This window comes from Callorhinchus milii, unplaced genomic scaffold (assembly GCF_018977255.1).
Source record: "Callorhinchus milii isolate IMCB2004 unplaced genomic scaffold, IMCB_Cmil_1.0 Scaffold2, whole genome shotgun sequence".
NCBI classification, from domain to species: Eukaryota; Metazoa; Chordata; class Chondrichthyes; order Chimaeriformes; family Callorhinchidae; genus Callorhinchus; species Callorhinchus milii.
In genome coordinates, this window is record NW_024704743.1 from 73308803 (window position 1) to 73328312 (window position 19510).

At 39.3% G+C, this 19510-nt stretch overlaps 1 protein-coding gene and 1 non-coding gene across 2 annotated transcripts in view; one reads left to right on the forward strand and one right to left on the reverse strand.

Annotated features, from left to right (window-relative positions):
- The window catches only part of LOC103187069 (G patch domain-containing protein 8), a 410351-nt gene that overhangs the window by 212044 nt on the left and 178797 nt on the right, over positions 1-19510 (forward strand). The gene's annotated exons all lie outside the window — the stretch shown is intronic.
- On the reverse strand, positions 14593-14664 carry trnaa-ugc. The gene has a single exon. It is a non-coding gene; the product is annotated as a tRNA-Ala (tRNA).

Below are 19510 nucleotides of genomic sequence, written 5' to 3' on the forward strand. Positions count from 1 at the left end.
TCCCGCACTAGGCTCCACGGCCCTATCACCCCCCATCCTCGCCCAACTCCACTGGCTTCCCATCACACAGAAGATACAGTTCAAGATCCTGGCCCTCACCTTCAAAGCCCTCCTCAGTCTTGCTCCCCCCTACCTCTCCAACCTCCTAACCCTCTACTACCCTGTTTGCTCCCTCCGCTCAGCAGGCTCCGGCCGGCTTTGTTAGAATATACACTTTTTGTATACTGCTAGAATCATAATAGATGTTGTGAATGGGTTAACTTTTAAGTTAAGTGTGGGGGACAACTGGACTGACAGTCATGGGATAGGACTCATCTGGTTTTCTCTGTTTTTGAAAGAATAACAGACAGCGGCAGGGGGTCACCTCTTATCAGTAAATGACAACACGCCCACAGAGGTAACGGTCCAAGGTACCGGTCGACACAGGATCTCAACTGAGCAATAAGTGCTAGATTTTGACAGGGACTGCCAAGCAACAGAATAGCAATTAATGAGCAAGTTGCTTAAACTAGAGGGCCTTGGTACCATCCCGGGATACTGATAAGAAATAACCAGTCACTTAAAAGGAATGTACTAATGATCCCACACCACAAAATAACAAGCATCAGATAACAGGGGTCTTAAGGACAATGTGTATGTGTGCTGAGGCACGTACACCCCATGAGGTGTTCACGTGAACCCAGCATGATTTCGACCGGGTGATCTAATGTCCGCACCATGATTGGACAAACATTGGTATAAGAGTTCTGATAACTTTGTGTACGGGGCCGTCGCGGAGACAAGGATACGGGAGATGGGGCCATCCCGGGCTGTGGAGACAAGGGTACGGGAGATGGAAGACTGAGGATATCAGATGGAAGATTGAAAGCTGTAAGCAAGAAGACTGAAAGCATGAAGAATCAAGCTTGTGTGCTGGAAAGACACAGTGTTGAAGTCTTGAACTCGAGATATCTATAGTGGTGTTATTCTGTTATAAGATCTGTTGATAGTACCGGCCTTTGGTCTGACCCATCGGGATATTGGGGAATAATGAACAAATAATAATAAAACAGTTTGATATCTGGTTAGAGGAATTAGCGTTATTTCCTTACAGATTTGGCTGATTTTATTTTCTAACAGCTTCACGTTCCCCCGCCTTGCTCACCCCACTATCGGTGGGCGGGTCTTCTGCCACTCTGCTCCCACCCTCTGGAACTCCATCCCATTGTCCCTCTGTCTCACCCCCTCCCTCCCACCTTCAAGACCCATTTCAAGACCCTGCTCTTCGACTGTGCTTTCGATCTCCCTGCTTCCCCCTCTGCCCCTCACCCTCCCCCACCCCGACCATCAGCTAGGGGTCCGTATCTCTGTCTGTCCAGCGCCTTGGGATGTCCTCCCGACGTGAAAGGCGCTTTACAAATGTAATTTTGTTGTTGTTCTGATAACTGAAATTATGACACAAATCAGTCACTAAACTCCAGAAGTACATTGCAATACACAAGAGCAGAATAATGATAATCCTTACATTTGTAATGCACCTTTCACATCAGGAGGACATCCAAATGTGCTGCACAGAAAATAGTGTAAATGGAAGACTTCCGTCTTCGACTATTCCAACAGTTACCTCCCCTCTCTCCCTGGCTCAACGTTAAGCTGCACCACTGTTGGTGCTCCAAGACACACCTGAAGGGTGCTATATAAATGCAAGTTGATGGCATTATTGTTGGTGTGACTGTTCGTATTTTGTGGGTGAAAATGACAGCCAATTTGCACACAGAAATATCCTATAAACAGCTACAAAGTTAGTGACTAATTTTATTTGGGGAACTGTTGGCCAGGACACCGGGAGAAATGTAAGTACTTTTGTGCTCCACGAGATACTTACGAATACTCTTCAAGAATTAAAAGATCTTTGAATGAAGCTGAGAAGAATACAAAATGGTTGTTGAAGAAGTCTAATTTGGTGAAGAATTTTGTAAGTAAACTCTTGTAATCCTCCCAAACAATAGTTGCCAGTCAAGACAAAGAGAAGTGTACTTTATTATATTTATAAATGCCTCTTTCATTTTGGACCTTGGTATCCAGAACATCAAATAATAATAATCCTTGTATTTGATATAGCTCCTTATCATATAGACAAGATATCTCAAATCACTTCATAGAAATTACTTCAAAGTGTAGTGACCATGTATTTGTAGATGAATGTATTGTTTTATCTATTCATTCATCACCTTGATTTTTCCAGTACTCTTTTCCCTGTCCTTTTGAGATAATAATAATAATAATAATCCTTGCATTTGATATAGCGGTTTTCACATCTTCTAAATGTCTCAAAGCGTTTCACAGAATATACTGTAAAGTGAATATTTGTGGGCAAAAAGCAGCAGCTAATTGCGCACAGCAGCGTTTCATAAACAGTCGTGGATTGAGTGACCAAATTATGATTGTTTTTTTACTTACTCAGAATGCTGATTATTCACCCTGGAAAAGTAATCCGACAATCGACTAGCAACTGGGTTCCTACTTACTGCTAGGTAAACAGAGGCGTGTGGAATAAGGAAACTTGCCAACGTTTCACCCTACTGGGAATCGAACCCAGGTCTTTCGCTTGCGAGGCAAGTGCTTTGACCACTGAGCTACAGGGCTCCACACTCCAGAAGCTTCATCAGAATGCTGCAACCCAGCATTTCTTGTGTTCTTTTTGAGCGAATAATGAACCTGTGGAACATGCTCCCTAGGGAGATGGTTGAAGCAGGAAATGTTGATTCTTTCAAACACAAATGAGATAGTTTTCTTTTAGGAAATAACATTATGGGATATATAATACATAGATAATTTGGGACATATGTCCATGCGACCGCCAGGAAAGTGGAAGGTGAACTAGATGGACCTTGGTCTTTTTTTGTCTAGTATTTCTTATGTTCTTATGTGTTAACCTGCATTCTCTTCCACACAGAGCCTGCACCAATTACCCCAATGTTTGCCAAGCTCAATTGGTTCTCAATAACTCGGAGGGTGAGGAATTTCAAGATTGTTGTCCTTGAATTGAAATTCATCTACGCAATTTTCTACAGCCATAGATCCAGCCTGTATCCTCCAGTCTTCCGAGTGGTTGATTGCTCACTGCATATTCACTGTGATATACCATCAGTGGCCATGCTTCCAGCAGCAATGCCATTGAACTTTGATTGGCCTTTATGCTTCGTGCCTGTTTTCAAAAACCTCCTGAAACACATCTCTTTGTCCACGATTAAATCTGTCAAGTGCTTTAAAACACTCTTTTATGTGAAAAGCACTATGTAAATGCAAGCTGTTAAGGCTTTGTTCCTTTGACCTCAAGCCACAATGTCAGCTGCAAAATAACTGTCTTCATATTATACAAAGTGCACACAAATGTCTTTATTCCCCTCAAAGTGAGAATTTAAGATGACTTGATTCTCTGTTGATTTAATTGCAACAACGTCTGTTGCCTTGCATGGCTGTGAAGAGGATTTTCAGCATTGAGATCCCTTTATCAGTAGAACCCAGATTATCTGATTACACGAAGCAGTCTTTGATTGACTCTCTGCACTTACAAATCCTTCACATTTGTGTCTGATGGGATAGCTTACTTAACTATTGTATTGACATATGTCATTTCCTTTTCTCTGTTGTCAGTTGAGTGAAGTTCAGAAATGTTATGATGGACTTTTTGAGAAGGATTTTCCGTAAAAAAATTGCCTTGTTGCAAAGCCATTTAGGAGTCTTGTTTCTTTCAATTTTGTTCAATTTTGTAAATTACAGCATGGTTATGGTGTACTGCTGTAAACAACATATCAAAAATAACACATCTCCAATCCTATATGAATAATTTCCCTGGCTTTTATCCACCTATCCATCAAAGTCCAATCTTACTGGACATCTCTATCTGTGAGTTATTTCCAATCATATCGTATAAAAAAAATCTCTTGGCTTTTCCTCCATCAGAGTCACTGATTTAATGTTTGAATTGGAATGTCACATAGTCACTTCTTTGCATCCCTATGTTATCCCCACAACTCACGTGGTGAATCCCTGTGGAGCCTTTGAAATTTGTTTCAAAGTGTGTTACAAACTGTGTTTCTGATTAAAATCCCTTACTTTACATTGTGGATGGGTAATTAAATCAGAGTTCTAGTTGAGTGATCTAATACGTTTAAGGAGTGTAATCCTAGAGTGGAGTGGAGTCCCATAGCTCAGTGGTTAGAGCACTCGCCTTGCGAGCGAGAGGACCAGGAAATGATTCCTGGGTGGGGTGAAACCTTAGGCAAGTTTCCTTACTCAGCAAGCATCTGTTTACCTAGCAATAAGTAAGTTGACTGGTTGTTAGTTGATTAGTGGATTGGTTTCCATGGGTAATAATCTCTCCGAAAAAGAATAATAATTTGGTCACTCAATCCACGACTATTTGTGGGACACTGCTGTGGCAATTGGCTGCTGCATTTCACCCACAAACTATACGGTCAATTCACTTAACAGTATATTCTGTGAAGTGCTTTAAGTCGGCATTTCAGTGTGATGATAAGGCGTTATATCAAATTCAAGGATTGTTATTATTCAAATTCAAGGATTGTTGTTATCACAAAACCATGGGCATTTACAGCAAAATAAAAGGCATTTGGTCCATGGGGTCAACTTGGCTTTATGATCATTGTAACTAGTGATACCTTTGTTTATAATCTCGAAGCAGTGTGATCTTTGATTTATGTCTGTCTTTGAGCCTGAACCATCACCAATTCAAGATGGTTGACAAGGGTGGGTGAAAAGATGGTGTTACAAATTAATCAGTTAATTGTATCTTTTTACCCTCTGTAAAAAAAAGTCTACACTTCAAACAAAATGTTTTTTGAATAACTTCAAGACTTTTTTAGAGAATAAATATAGTGTGCCCAATTATGTTTCTAATTTTCTCCCCACCCCACTGGCATATGCCTCTGGTCTGCCCTCTTTTTCCTGGGATATAGTTCCAAAGGTGAGTGTTACCCTGGCTGGTTTTCTTTTCACCTAATCCCGGAAAGGCCGGGGTTAATTTAGCTTCCCCATGCAATTACTATGCTTCTAATCTCAAACGTGGTCAATTATTTTTTGTTGGTGCTACTGCCTTTAGAGATGACATTAAGAAGTGTGATTCCAGACAAGGTACTGCCTTCCTTTCACTTCTACTATCTCCATTCAGACCAATGGGTTTCTGCCAGTTGTATTATTCTCATCAGATTTCACAGTTAACATGGGCCCAAGTAGCACAAAATTGTCATTCTCTCTCTTGAGAAGCCGTAGGACAGGTGGTATAGGAAATGAAAAACTTGATCCCAGTTCTAGCTTATTGGGGAGAATATTAAGTATCTTATTGGGAAACAAATTTATGGCAATAGGATTAAAATTGGGATTTTATGTAGTACTGATTTAGATCAAAAGCTTCTGTCATGCCTATGGTTTTGTGATTCTAAAAAGTAGTTAATAATAATAATATAATAATAATCCTTGCATTTGATATAGCGCTTTTCACGTCGGGAGGACGTCCCAAAGCGCTTCACAGAACACACTGTAAAGTGAATTGACTGTATATTTGTGGGCGAACGCGGCAGCCAATTGCACACAGCAATGTTTCACAAACAGTCGTAGATTGAAAATGACCAATTTATTATTGTTTTTGGTTTTGGAGGGATTATTATTAGGCGTGTGGAGTAAGGAAACTTGCCCAAGGTTTCGCCCTGCCTGGAATTGAACTCAGGTCTCTCGCTTGCAAGTGTTCTATCCACTGAGCTACAGGACTTGCTATAATAGAGGCTGATATTTTATGGATTGCAAACACACTTATAATGGGGTTGCACTCCTTGATAAGGAAGAAGGGAGTGCCACTGGATTACAGCATTGCTACCTTTGAAATGACCAAAAATCTGATTTAGCTACTGGGTACAAAGAATTAATTGATACTTTAAGAGCATGATCAGTAACACTTATGAAATTAAATTAAGTTATAAGGACCCAAATATTCATCGGGATTAGTGGCCCCTTGCTAGTCAGATAGAATTATCTTATCTACTAATAACAAGGAGGATGTGAAGACTTGCTGAATGCAGCTGCTACAATCAGTGCTGTGATTAGGGCTCGACTGGTGCTCTTTATGTATATTTTCAAAGACACTGCTTTCCAAAAAAAGTAACAAAGGCTCATTTTTACTTTAGTCGTTACTGGATGCTCAAACTATTGCAGTTAGCTTGTGAATGTACCTGAATTTAAAGAGCACTTTAGTATTTGAATAGTACAGGTGATGTTGGTAGGGATCTAATGACCTAGATGTTGACCATTATAGCTTCCCACACTAAAAATGGCCAATTTCTGGGTCATTGGGTCACCACCAAAATCACTTCCTACTTTTTGCATGCACAGAAAACAAGAAATTACTTGAAGACCCAGTCATTTTTCCTTTTAAGGTCTGGACAATCAAACCCATTGTGAGTGGCTTGCTATAATAGAGGCTGATATTTTATGGATTGCAAACACACTTATAATGGGGCTGCACTCCTTGATAAGGAAGAAGGGAGTGCCACTGGATTACAGCATTGCTACCTTTAAATGACCAAAAATCTGATTTAGCTACTGGGTACAAAGAATTAAAAAGTATTCTGTTCCAAAACATTAGCTTCTCTTATCTCGATGAGTGCAATATTCTCCAGAAATGCAATAAAGTGATAAATTGCTATCTGGGATAACCCTTTACAAAGACTACATTTTGCCATCCTCAATAAAGCTCTTATGGTGCTGACATGCTTCAAATTTTCAAAGGTTTTCTCATTGGTTGTAAAGATATGTTATTGATTTTTGTGCTTCAATACATTTCTGATAAAGAAATGGTGAAGTACAGTGCTTGTACTTAGAACTGGAACTCCATTCTGGAGACCCTCCGGCTTGCTCACTCATTTGCTCCCTCCCTCCCTCCCTCCCATTATTCAAAGTCCAACTCAATATGGACCTTTTTGATTGCAGTTTCAGTCATCTTTCACCTCCTCACTGTTCGACTCCCACCACCAGCTCGGGTGTGTAGCTAACAGTGTCAAGCGTTTTGAGATGTCCTGCCGGGGTGAAAGGTGCTTTGTAAATTATACTGTATTTGTATTGTATTGTATTGCACTGCCACACTTTGAATTGTTCATTCAAAACAGTTGATTTACACAATGTTGCCTAGCTTTTGCATTCCTTTCATTTGTGGCAGCCCAATGTGTAGCCTGCAAAGGTGGCAACAATGTCCCACATCAGTACATCTATTACCAGGTTTATTCCTGTCACACTGTTTGGTGAGAATCCTGTTTTCAGAGGCGTGATAATTGTTGTTGTGAATTATTGAGTACAGCATGTCTAACTGTCAAACTATTAGCAATGGAGAGGATCTCGCACACAAGGGTCCACAGGCACAGCACTATTTGACATAATTACACATACTACTAGTCACAGCAGACAGAATGCCCAATTAGGTATCACTCCCTCCCCACCACCACCACCCACCCATCCCCCTGTGTGGGCCATTCAATGATATAATGAGCCGACTTAGGAGCAGACATTTTCATTAATAGGCCTCGTACCAGCTTTCAGGCACAATCTAGAATCTGAGGAATTAATAAAAGTGACAAAAATAATGTTCCCAGCTGTTGCAATTGCTATTCCCTTGTATTCAAACGATTACACCTGAAGTTATTTTCGCGTTATGACCAAAATAAAATTTTAAATACAAATGTCTGAGTTTTACAGAGGGGTGTTCATTGTTTTTTTAAAATATTATTTTCAGAAGAGCTGCTTAATCATCTTCTAATTTCATGATATGGGTTTTAATATTAAATACACATTAAGGCAGTCACAAATTATATACTTGAGGTCAGCTCTAATCCAATCTGAATTGAGCCAGACTTCAAGACTAAACTATTACATCTGTGGACATTGTTTTTCACACCGCGGGTTATCAGGATAGGGAATGTCTTACCAAAAAGCCATGGTTGAAGCAGAGTCCTAAATAGCTGTTAAAAGTTGATAAATATTTGAAAAAGAAAATATTAAAAAAAGTTTGAGGAAAGGGCAGAGGAGTGGAACTAAATGGATAAGTGCTTCAGATAGCTGGCACAGTCATGATGAGTCAAATGCCCTCCTTCTATGGCTATGAGATTCCCTGAAACTGAGTCATAAAATAGATTATTGCCACTTCCAGCATTGGTGCAATGTATGACATTATTGATTTCAGATTATTGGGGTTGCCAGACAATGCTTTCAATGGCAAGCTATGCGTTTTTAGCTGGTTGGTCTCCAGCAGTACCCCAACGCATACTCTGGGTTCCCAAGCCTTGGCTCTTGACAGCCTGCGCTTAATAATTTCCAGAATTAGGTAAGTAGGATTGTCTCTCCAGGGAGAGAGTGCACATTCAATTCCATTACATGGGAATTTCCATGTGTAGGTGGGATGCATGGAATGCTCAGTTTGGTTTGGATACTCTTAAGGAAGGTGATGGGTTTCTGCACGTATCAGACACCCGACTGACCAAATAAAAAAAGATTTTGGATTGAAAAAGGTAAGACCTAACATTATATGTGTGCCTCATCGCTGGAGAAAGCTATTTATGCTGTAAACTGCTTTCTGCCAACTCTCAAGAGCCAGACTTTGACTCGAGATGTCCTTAGAGCATGCAATTTATGTAATAAAATATTTTTCTTGTCACAAACAATTTTAGCATTACTACTTTCAAGAGGAGCACTTGTCCAACCTCCATACAGTATGTCTTGCTTTCATTTTCTTTCCTCATAGAGTGCTACCTTAATAGCCCCAGGATGCACAATACAACTGCTGTAGTGGTCGCCAAGGAGGGGATGACTGCAACTTTTGTGCTAGGCAATGCAAAACGATTTCTTCCCTCATACTATACTATTGTATCAAGCAGCAAGCAAAATGTAGAAGCAGCATCTCCAGATTTTGTGAGGCAACCAGACAATTGCACATTAAAAAGAAAAATTGAGCCCCAACTAATGTAGGTTTGTAAATTTGGAATTTGTTCTGTCCTCACTGGAGTTATTCCCTAACTCCTCATTATAGAAGAGAGGAACCCTCATTCTCCCCCACACCCCGCATCCATCACCCGAATCTGAGAGAGGTCTGAGAGTGTCGATATCTATTGAAAACACATTTAATTTCCACAAAGTATATTTTTGGCACTATTATGTTTGATCAGTTTACAGTTAAAACCATGTAAGCACAAAAGCACTATGTTAATTATCTGGGAGGTGTTCTATTCTGTGGTCCGCTGGTTATAATGTTCTACAATTAAACCTTTATGACTTGGATCAAATGCAGAATTCCTATCAGTTATCAAGTACTCAATGGCAGTTTGAATGAGAAAGCAAGATTTACAGGGTGCCCAGCAGAGCAAACAATGGGGTAGTGAAGAGAAGTATACCGTTTTCACTGTATTTCAAAAGCTCTTTCGTTGTGATCTGTGTTCTTGAACAAGGAAAAGTTAAGTAGAGGTGGAGTTAATCTTGGTAACAAAGAGTATTGTGTAAACTCTATGTGAGAGGCTTACATTATTTATATTACTATAGAAGTACAAAGTTTAGAGAGACATCTAGATTAAATTTAAGGTGGTAACACGTAATACAGCATTGAAACACTACTCTCTGCAGTCAGCAACAAAAGCATCCTGCTCTGCGATTGCTAACAAACATAATAATAATCCTTGTATTTGATATAGTGCCTTATCATGTCATTGAAACATAATAACAATAATAATAATCATTGCATTTGACATAGCCATATAGACATCTCAAAGTGCTTTACAGACTATATTGGAAAGTGAATTACCTGTATATTTTGTGGGCGAAATGTGGCAGACAATTGCATGCAGCAGTGTCCCACAAACAGACGTGGATTGAGTGACTAATAATTTTTTTGGGGGAGGGATTTTTACCCTCAGCAAGCGATCTACCAATTGACTAACAACCAGGTTCCTACTTACTGCAAGATAAACAGCGGCGTGTGGAGTAAGGAAACTAACCCAGGTCCTTTTGTTTGCCAGGCGAGCCCTCTAACTACTATGCTACAGGACATATCAAAATGATTTACTGTAAAATGTAGTGACTGTTTTTTGCAGATGAACTCAGCAGCTAATTTGCAATTTGCACACAGTTATTGTGCTGACATCATTCCTGCATGCTGTGCAATGGTTGGGATTCTATGGACTCATGGACTCAAAGTCATGAACATGGATTAGATTCTGATGGGATGAGCTTGAGCGTGACACCCACTCATGAGGTAAATAAGTGAATAAATATAAATTGCAATTGTTCCTTGTAAATTTCACACAGTCTGAATTAATTTTTGTTATTGATTCAGTGTTGAATATTGTAAGCTTACATGTTTGTAATAGTCTGTATCTGGTTTCTGTGAGCTAACCAGAGTGAACTATTGACTGAAGCTGTGTGAAAGAATAGATTTATGCAGCTACAGTAATTTGTGTAGTCTATATGAGAAATGTTCGTTTTAAATAAATAGAACTTATCATGAGGTAAATAAGTGAGTAAATATAAATTGCAATTGTTTCTTGTAAATTTAATTTAATTTCCAATGTCTAAAACAGTAAGTTTGCTGTATATTCACATGGCTTTTTATTGTGACTTGCAAAATCTATCCCTTACGGTAGGTAACAAATAGCTTGTGTATACAGATTATTGAGAATAAGGATCAAACTACATAAACAATTCACTTGTAAGATTGTTCCATCACTTTCAATGGCTTATGCAGGCTGGTCCCAAGGTAAAAGCATAGTGCGGATTCACTTATAGAATCATAGATTCATGGAACCTTACAGCACGGAAGGAGGCCATTCGGCCCTTCGTGCCTGTGCTGGATCTTTGAAAAGAGCTACCCAACGAGTCCCATTCTTAGCCCATAGCCTTGCAATTGTTTTCCTTTTCAAGTACTTGTCCAATTCCCTTTTGAAAGCTATTATTGAATCTGCTTCCATCACCCTTTCAGGCTGTGCATTCCAGATCGTAACAACTCTCTGGGTAAAAATATTTCTCCTCATCTCCTCTCTGGTTCTTTTGCCAATTAGCTAGCGAAATCTAGTGAGTTCACACCGTCAATGTAGTACAGCTTCTGGTGCTGGCTGGCAGTTTCCTGTTCATGCTGCATAGAAGGTCTCCATCTAGCAATTTCCCAGCAACCACTGAATATGAACACAAGAGCGGTTTCTGGCTTCCTGTACACTGCATGCACACAGGACCACTCAGTGGTCACCCGATGACCAGGATGCACTGACCATTTTTACAACGCACAACAACAACTCGCACTTATAAAGCTCCCTTCACGTGAGGTGGCATCTCAGAGAGCATCCCATTATGATACAAGATCTGAGGTTAAAAACCCTAAGCACTATGTTATAATGGGATAAACATAGTTTTAATGTGTTGTCACTGTCATTCCCTGTCCAAAGATTTGTGGGGTCAAAAGTCTGTGCTGACCAGTCTATGTAAATCTATTATAGCAAAGGAGAAATAGGTAAGAGATAAGAGCAATGACATAGTCCTCAATTTCAGATGCCCATTTTTCTCCTGGTGTTTTGCCTGGTGTTAATAATTTGAATGGGACACCCATTTGGAGATTTTTTCACTTGTACATTGAATGTTCAATGATGGCAGTTGAAAATATAACTCTATTGTTTTTGTTATAACCGCAATGTTACTTTGTGATATGAGGCTCAATTGTAAATGGGTAGCTCAGCCTGACCTCTTACTGTCAGAGTAATTGCTGTTAATGACTGGAACTAAAAATTTGTAAAGTACAAAGAGACTAATAGTACCAGTGGAGGGAGGGAGTGAGGACTAGCACTTGAATGAAATGATTATTCAAAAATAATTTGTCCAAACTTCAATAATTGACTGTTCATAAGCATATCTTATGGAGTCCTGTAGCTCAGTGGTTAGAGCACTCGCTTTGCAAGCGAGAGACCTGAGTTCAATTCCAGGCAGTGCGAAACCTTGGGCAAGTTTCCTTACTCCACACACCTAATAATAATCCCTCCAAAACAAAACCATAATAAATTGGTCATTTTCAATCTACGACTGTTTGTGGGACATTGCTGTGCCCAATTGGCTGCCGCGTTTTCCCACAAATATATAGTCAATTCACTTTACACTGTGTTCTGTGAAGCGCTTTGGGACGTTCTCCCGGCGTGAAAAGCGCTATATCAAATGCAAGGATTATTATTATTATTATTATCTTTTGATCCGAGTAAACAACTATAATGCTGCCATTGCACTATGGTAATAATTGCAAAATACTATGTAGATAAGAAACACAGAGGTTAGTAAAGATACCAAATTGAAATTTGCCCCACTGATCACTTTGATTACTTTGATTGAGGGGAAATTCTGCCTTTGCAACTTGTCAATTTGACGATACCTTTTAGGGACTCCTTTAAGGAGGGAAGGGACATGATTTATATCCCTGTTCCTCCAGCTGGAAGTGAGCCCATTTACACCAGGTTTCAGATTTCAGATTCATCCACACTTACTCTATTCAGTTTTACATTTTTAAATTAAAATGAAATAGTTCTAGGCCACCTCTATGCCGTCCTTTCAGTCATCTTTTCCCATGTTCCCCCTCCCTCCCCCCCACCCCAGTCACTGTACTTAATAAAATCCTCTGAGACGTTTTAGCAACATAAGGTGCTTTAGAAAAGATTAATGCAGGATTTATTATTAAAATGATTGTGAATTGCTTTGAGATGCATTAATGTCTTGGCGCCTTGGGATGTCCTCTTGATGTGAAAGGCGCTCTATAAATGTAATTTTGTTGTTGTTGTTGTTGTAATAAAGCCTAATTGCAATTGCATGGATTATTTCTTAAGTCTGGGTTTGGCTTGATTTTCACATGTTCAAATTGTCCATTACAGATAATACCTCAGTATCTGAGGAACTTTGTGAGAAATTCTCAGTGAAGGTGCACGCCACAAGCTCAGGATGAAGCGTACAACGTTATACAATAAAATTGGTCATTCACTTAACGGCTGTTATGGGGAATTGGTTGTCCTCTAGCTCAGTGGTTAGAGCACTCGCTTTGCAAGCGAGAGACCTGAGTTCAATTCCAGGCAGAGCGAAACCTTGGGCAAGTTTCCTTACTCCACACGCCTAATAATAATCCCTCCAAAACAAAAAACAATAATAAAATTGGTCATTTTCAATCTACGACTGTTTGTGGGACATTGCTGCGCACAATTGGCTGCCGCGTTCGCCCACAAATATACAGTCAATTCACTTTACAGTATATTCTGTGAAACACTTTGAGACGTCTAGAAGACGTGAAAAGCGCTATATCAAATGCAAGGATTATTATTATTATTATTTTTGTGGGCAACCAATAGAATTGTCAATCAGCAAAAAAAATGGGCTCTGGAATATTTGAAAATATTTTTCAATGTAGTTTATCTGCAGGGATGGCATTTATATTGTGTTGTATCGAACAGTATATCTAGCCTCTAACTCTCCTACATTATTTGGTATTGAGATGAAGCAGATGAAGGACTGTAGTGGATTTGTCTATGTTACTTATGCAAACCTTGTGGAGGCGGCTACATTCAATTGAAATGTGCAGGACCAAAATGACCACAACTGGCCATATGACCAGTCCCAATTTCAAATACTAACATTCCTTATCCTATATATCCCCAATTTCCTTTACCTTCAAAAAAATTACCCACTTCCCTTTTAAACCATCTGCTTCTGTGGACAGACTGTTACTACGTGGCAATCACCCTCAGCATAAAGTCAGTAAATCTAAACTATATTCATTCTCTGAGATTGACCGTATTGCATAAGATATATGAGTTTTGCCATTTGGGGCCAGAAAGACAATAATAAATAATAATATTGCATCACTGTTATAATATTTTTTATTTGTAATTGGTAATAGTACCTTTCCTGTCAGAAGGACATTTCAAAGTGCTTCACAGGATAATAATAATAATCCTTGTATTTGATATAGCGCTTTTCACGTCTTCTAGACACCTTAAAGCGCATCACAGAATATACTGTAAAGTTGAAGGTGAAACTCAGCAGCCAATGTCACACAGCAGTGTCCCACAAACAGTCGGGGATTGCGTGACCAAATTATTATTTTATTGTTTTCTTTTCTTGAGTGATTATTATCAGACTTCTGGAGTAAGGAAACTTGCCCAAGGTTTCGCCCTGCCGGGAATTGAACCCAGGTCTTCAGCTCCCCTCTCGACTCTCTACCCCCTCCTCGCTCCCTCCTTTCCCTCCCCTCACCCTGACCATTTCCCCCCTGCTCGGGTCCTGACCCAACTGTACAGTGCCTTGGGACGTCCTCCCGACGTGAAAGGCGCTCTATAAATGGAATCTTGTTGTTGTTGTTGTTGTCTCGCAGAATATACTGTAAAGTGAATTGACTGCAAATTTGTGGGCAAAACGTGGCAGCCAATTGCGCACAGCAGTGTCCCACAAACAGTCGTGGATTGAAGTGACCAATGTTTATTATTGTTGTTTTTTTCTTGAGGAACTATTATTAGGCGTGCGGAGTAAGGAAACTTGCCCAAGGTTTCGCCCTGCTGGGAATCGAACCCAGGTCTCTCGCTTGCAAGGCGAGTGCTCTAACCACTGAGCTACAGGACGCATAGTGGAGGGACTGTCTTTTGTGGGGGAATCCAGCAGCCAATTTATACACAGCAGCATTCTCATCTGATAAAATTGTTAAAAAGGAAAAGATTTCTCTTAGTTTGTGTTTGACAACAGATAAACTGAACGTGACAATAACATTTTGCTAAATTAAAATGAAAGACTGTTATAAACTTATGAAACAGTAGCTTGAACATGGCTCAAGAGCATTTATCCATACTTTCATTGTATTGTGTCCATTTGAAATGCACATTTTTCAACATAGTATCATAGAACCATTAGAAGCCACAGAAGAAGGCCATTTGGCCCATTGGTGTCTGTGCTGGCCTTTTTAACATCAACCCTTTTAGTCCCATACCCATGTAGGTTACTCCATTTTAGGAATTATCTAGTTCCCTTTTGAAAGCTAATATGGGTTTTGTCTCAATCACCACTCCCAACAGGGCATTGCGTATCCTAACCTCTCTGTGCATTAAAAAAATACATGTAAAGGTAACAACAGATACCGGCACATGAAGCTGGCCTTCACATCCCATCATTGGTGGGCGGGCCTTCAGCCAACTCCATCCCACAGTCCCTCCAACTCGGGTGCGGATCTCTGAAAGTCCAGCGCCTTGGGACGTCCTCCTGACGTGAAAGGTGCTATGCAAGTGTAATTTGTTGTTGTTGTAAGATATGAAAGTCCAGGATGAAGTATTTGGAATTGAATGTATGCTTACCAGAACTTCTAGATGATGGGCCAAGTTGTTATTCCTCAAGAAGGAAAGTTTGGGCCACTTTCAGATCTGTCCAAGTAAGTTAAAATTTTCTTTGGCACATCTGGGTCATGCACAGTAGTGCAGCTTGCTTTTTTATTGAACTCAGTATTTTTTCGGGCCATTAATCATAAGTTGATACACTTCCTATAGTCGGCATGCTGCTTTACATGTATACTGCTTTGAAAATGCGCCTTGAGGCCTAAAATGCATCTCTCGGGATACTTATCTATGTCACGTCAATTCATGAGACCTCATTGTGCAATGATCTTCCATCAGAAACAACATCTTGCAGGTTGGTGTAACGTACTTGGAGTTTCTTGGAGAGTGGATGCACTTTATGTCTCAAAGAGGTTTTTCTAGTGCAAGATGCCATTTGCACTGCCATTTTCCCCAGTGGGAACAAACACACAATTAAAACCAAAGGATTGAGGTAAATAAACTAATGGCTGATGTTCAACTCCTCTCCACAGGCAAAGTGTAAGCATGCTGAGGTTGAGACTGATTTGAGGTAGGGAGAATTCCATTTGTTATCAACATTACTACTCGCATTAAGGTTAGGATTAATTACCCATGGGGTGTATACAATACAAGAATACAAAATTACGCTTTTATAGCACTTTTCATGTCGGGAGGATGTCCAAAGGCGCTGGAATATATAATATTTCTTTAGAATAGAAAACCCAAGTTAAAGTCTTTATCAGTTTTTGAGCATCATTCCAAGTAGTTTTCTCTCATTGGATGCCAGATTTATATAAAAAAAGCATGACCAGAACTAATTGGATTAGTTAATATTGTAGATAATTGGACAACACATTAAATACAAACTGACTGCCCCATTCCAACAGGTTTTGTCACCATTTAGCACTCCAGGCCAACCCTTCACTCTCTTTCTGAAAAATGGTCACTCTCTTTCAAAACATTTCTGCCTCCCCCTCTTTCTATGACTGTTATTTCTTTCTCTCTCACACTGCCTTTCATTAACTCTTTCTAGGCTAAACCTCTCTTTCTCTCTGAATTTCTCCAACTTTCTATCTCTTTCTGTCTATTCCTGACACTAACCCTACACTGTACAAAAGTATAAACACCATTTCTCCATGTAGTTACTGGGTTAGTAGTGTACCAGAAATCAGAAACGGAATTATTTGGCCATTTTTCACAGCCTCACACCCACTTTGCATCAAAGCCCGAAATGGATAATTGGCTTGAAGATAACTGATGTTCTACTGTATGTCCACTAGTGTAAAGTATCAATGCAACACAAAACTGAACCTACATCACCAAACATTTGACAATCTGCCCATTTCATTCTGCAGTGACATTCTGCCGCAGAAAGCCTACTTTCATTTTGACATATGTGTCTGCGCTTTGATTTCTACAACTTACCCTGTCAACTATTTTTGTGTAAGTGTGTTTATTTTATTAATGTCAATTTTTATTCCTCCCTTCTCATTTACAATCGTTACTCCTCTGTAACTTCACACAGCTAGAAGGGTATTTGAGTGGTTCACAGAATGCACAAGTGCCAACAATTGCTGCTCCTTCCATCACCAAAAGGAGATGCACCTGTTTCTAGAGCAACTTGGAAGCAGATGGTTTTCCGCCCAGACCGGAGAGGCTATAATTCCAAAACGCATTTTGCCTCTCGTGTAGTAAGGCTATACTGAATAGCTTAAGTTCATATCTTACAACTACTGTTTTACCTCATATTGAATCCAAATTTCAGAAAGCCACATTTTATTTTCAAATAAACGTAAAACAATTTTTTGTAAAAGAAAAATGTAAAAAGGTTTGGATAAGGGATAAGGGAGTAGAACTAAATGGGTAGAGAAGGGAACAATGAAGGGAAGAGCATTGGAGTTTTGGTTTCAGACGAGGATGTCTGTTTGGTAGAAGAAACTGAAAGCTGATGTTAAAGTCATTTCAGTTATGGACTGGGAAGTTTGAAACAACTTTCCAGAGAGTTTGAAAGAGACAGGAACAGAAAAAGAAACAAAGTGCTGTGTTCAGGTTAGTTGTGCAGATTTTAGTTTTTTTTTGTAAGTGGTGGAAACAATGGTGATGACGCGGGATTAAAGAAGCTTTAATGTATGGTACAGAATCAATGACTGAATCTAGTTTTTGGTTGAAGAGCAAGTGGTCCTTAAATTATGACCACCCTCCAATACCCCAGCTCAACTACTACTAACTGATGTGCTATTCACTCCATCTCAGCTTGAGGCTTCAACTAAACTATTCTATTTAATTTGTGGTTATCCTGACAATGGGACCCAACACTGGGCTGAACATGCAGCTCAAATATTTAGATCCTTGACCAAGGAAATAGAAACAATGGTACCAGTGCTGAGGATGCAGACTTTAGCTACACCAAATGCAAGGATGATTATTATTAATATATTAAGGTACAGTAAACTAGCCAGCCAGTTACTTGCATGCGCAGTGGATGGAGTCCACACCCAATTTTCACTGTAAACAATCTAGCACTACAATGAAGCACATTATAACGCATTATAACATGGCTACATAGCATTCTCAAAATAATAATAATAAATAATCCTTGCATTTGATGTAGCACCTTTTACGGCAGCTGAACATCTCAAAATGTTTCATAGAATATTCTGTAAAGTGGAATGACTGTGTAGTTTAATGTCCAATCCTACCACTGTGAGACACTATCCTGCATGAAGGATGCTATATAAATACAGGTTGTTGAAGTAGCTGTAGGTAAATGAAAAGAAAGGAAGTGTCCTGGCCAACAGTTCTCCAAATAAATTAGTCATTCGCCTCATGGCTGTTGGGGGACCTTGATGCATGCAAAATAACTGATGTATTTACTTGAGAGTAATTACTTTAAAGCATTTTGAGATATTTCAGTAGGATAAAGTGCTATAAAAGTGCAGATACTTTCCAGTGCTTCATCCTGCTGACAGAAGTGTTTACTTACAATTGATAAACTACAAGTAGCCTTTTAACTCAAAGAGAAGCTTATACCTGGCTGCCAAGAATAATCTACGGATAATAGAAATATCACATTCACTTGGTACTTTTTGTAGAATTATTGCATATTGAATAACTTTAAAGTTGCATTTGGGACAGTTTATTATTTGTAGCAGAAAATAGTTTTCACATATTTCGCAAGAGTGTTCAATACAGAATAATGTTATCCTTTTAGTGCAGTTAATCTATCAGATCTCTGATCAACGTCCCAAAGCAGAAAATGTATTGGAGGGAGGAAAATGTTACAATATGTGCAGCTTATACCATTCCCCTGTCACAGGCAATGAAATAAAACCCAGCATTACTCTGCAGGTCATGTTATATGGCACAATGGCACTTTAGTTCAAATCATGTGCAGAGAATGAAAAGTTGTTCATTAGTGGAGCTGGAGGAGGGAGAGGATTTGACTGTCACTGATCAATTATCGAAGACTTCCAGTCAATGTGAAAATGCTGTCAATAAGGCTAATAAAATGCTAGATTGTATCTTGATGATATTTATCTATAAACCAAAGGATGTAATTGTAAGCTTACATAGATCACTGTTGAGGACACATTTGGAATCATACTTGCTTAATATGTGTGTGAATATAACTTTGGAAGACCTGGAGAGTTGTGTGCAAGACACTTTGATTTATAAATATTTCATGGGACAATTTCTGTACTCCTGGGGTCATAGGAAACTGTTACTGATATCTAATCTTTCTCCACCATGTACATTATGGTTTTACTGAGCAAATGTACCATGCATTTAATGATAGTCCTTGCATTTGATATAATGCCTGTAATATTGAAATGTCTCAAAACCCTTCATATGAAATTACTGTCAATCGTTGTGACTGTGCATTCATAGGCAAACAATTACATGAATAAACAAAGAATAAATGATGGAATGTGTGACCTTCTGGTCTGTATGGTTTAGTGGGAACTGCCTTACCAACCAATTTCAGCTAAGCAAACAGGATTTTTAAGGTGATGGATAACATTTTCTGGAGAGATGCGAAAACTGCTTCACTATAGTGGCTGCAGTTTGTGCAGTATTCCAGCCCTAAGTGAAATTGATGCATTAGGGTTAGAAACCACTTGTGTACA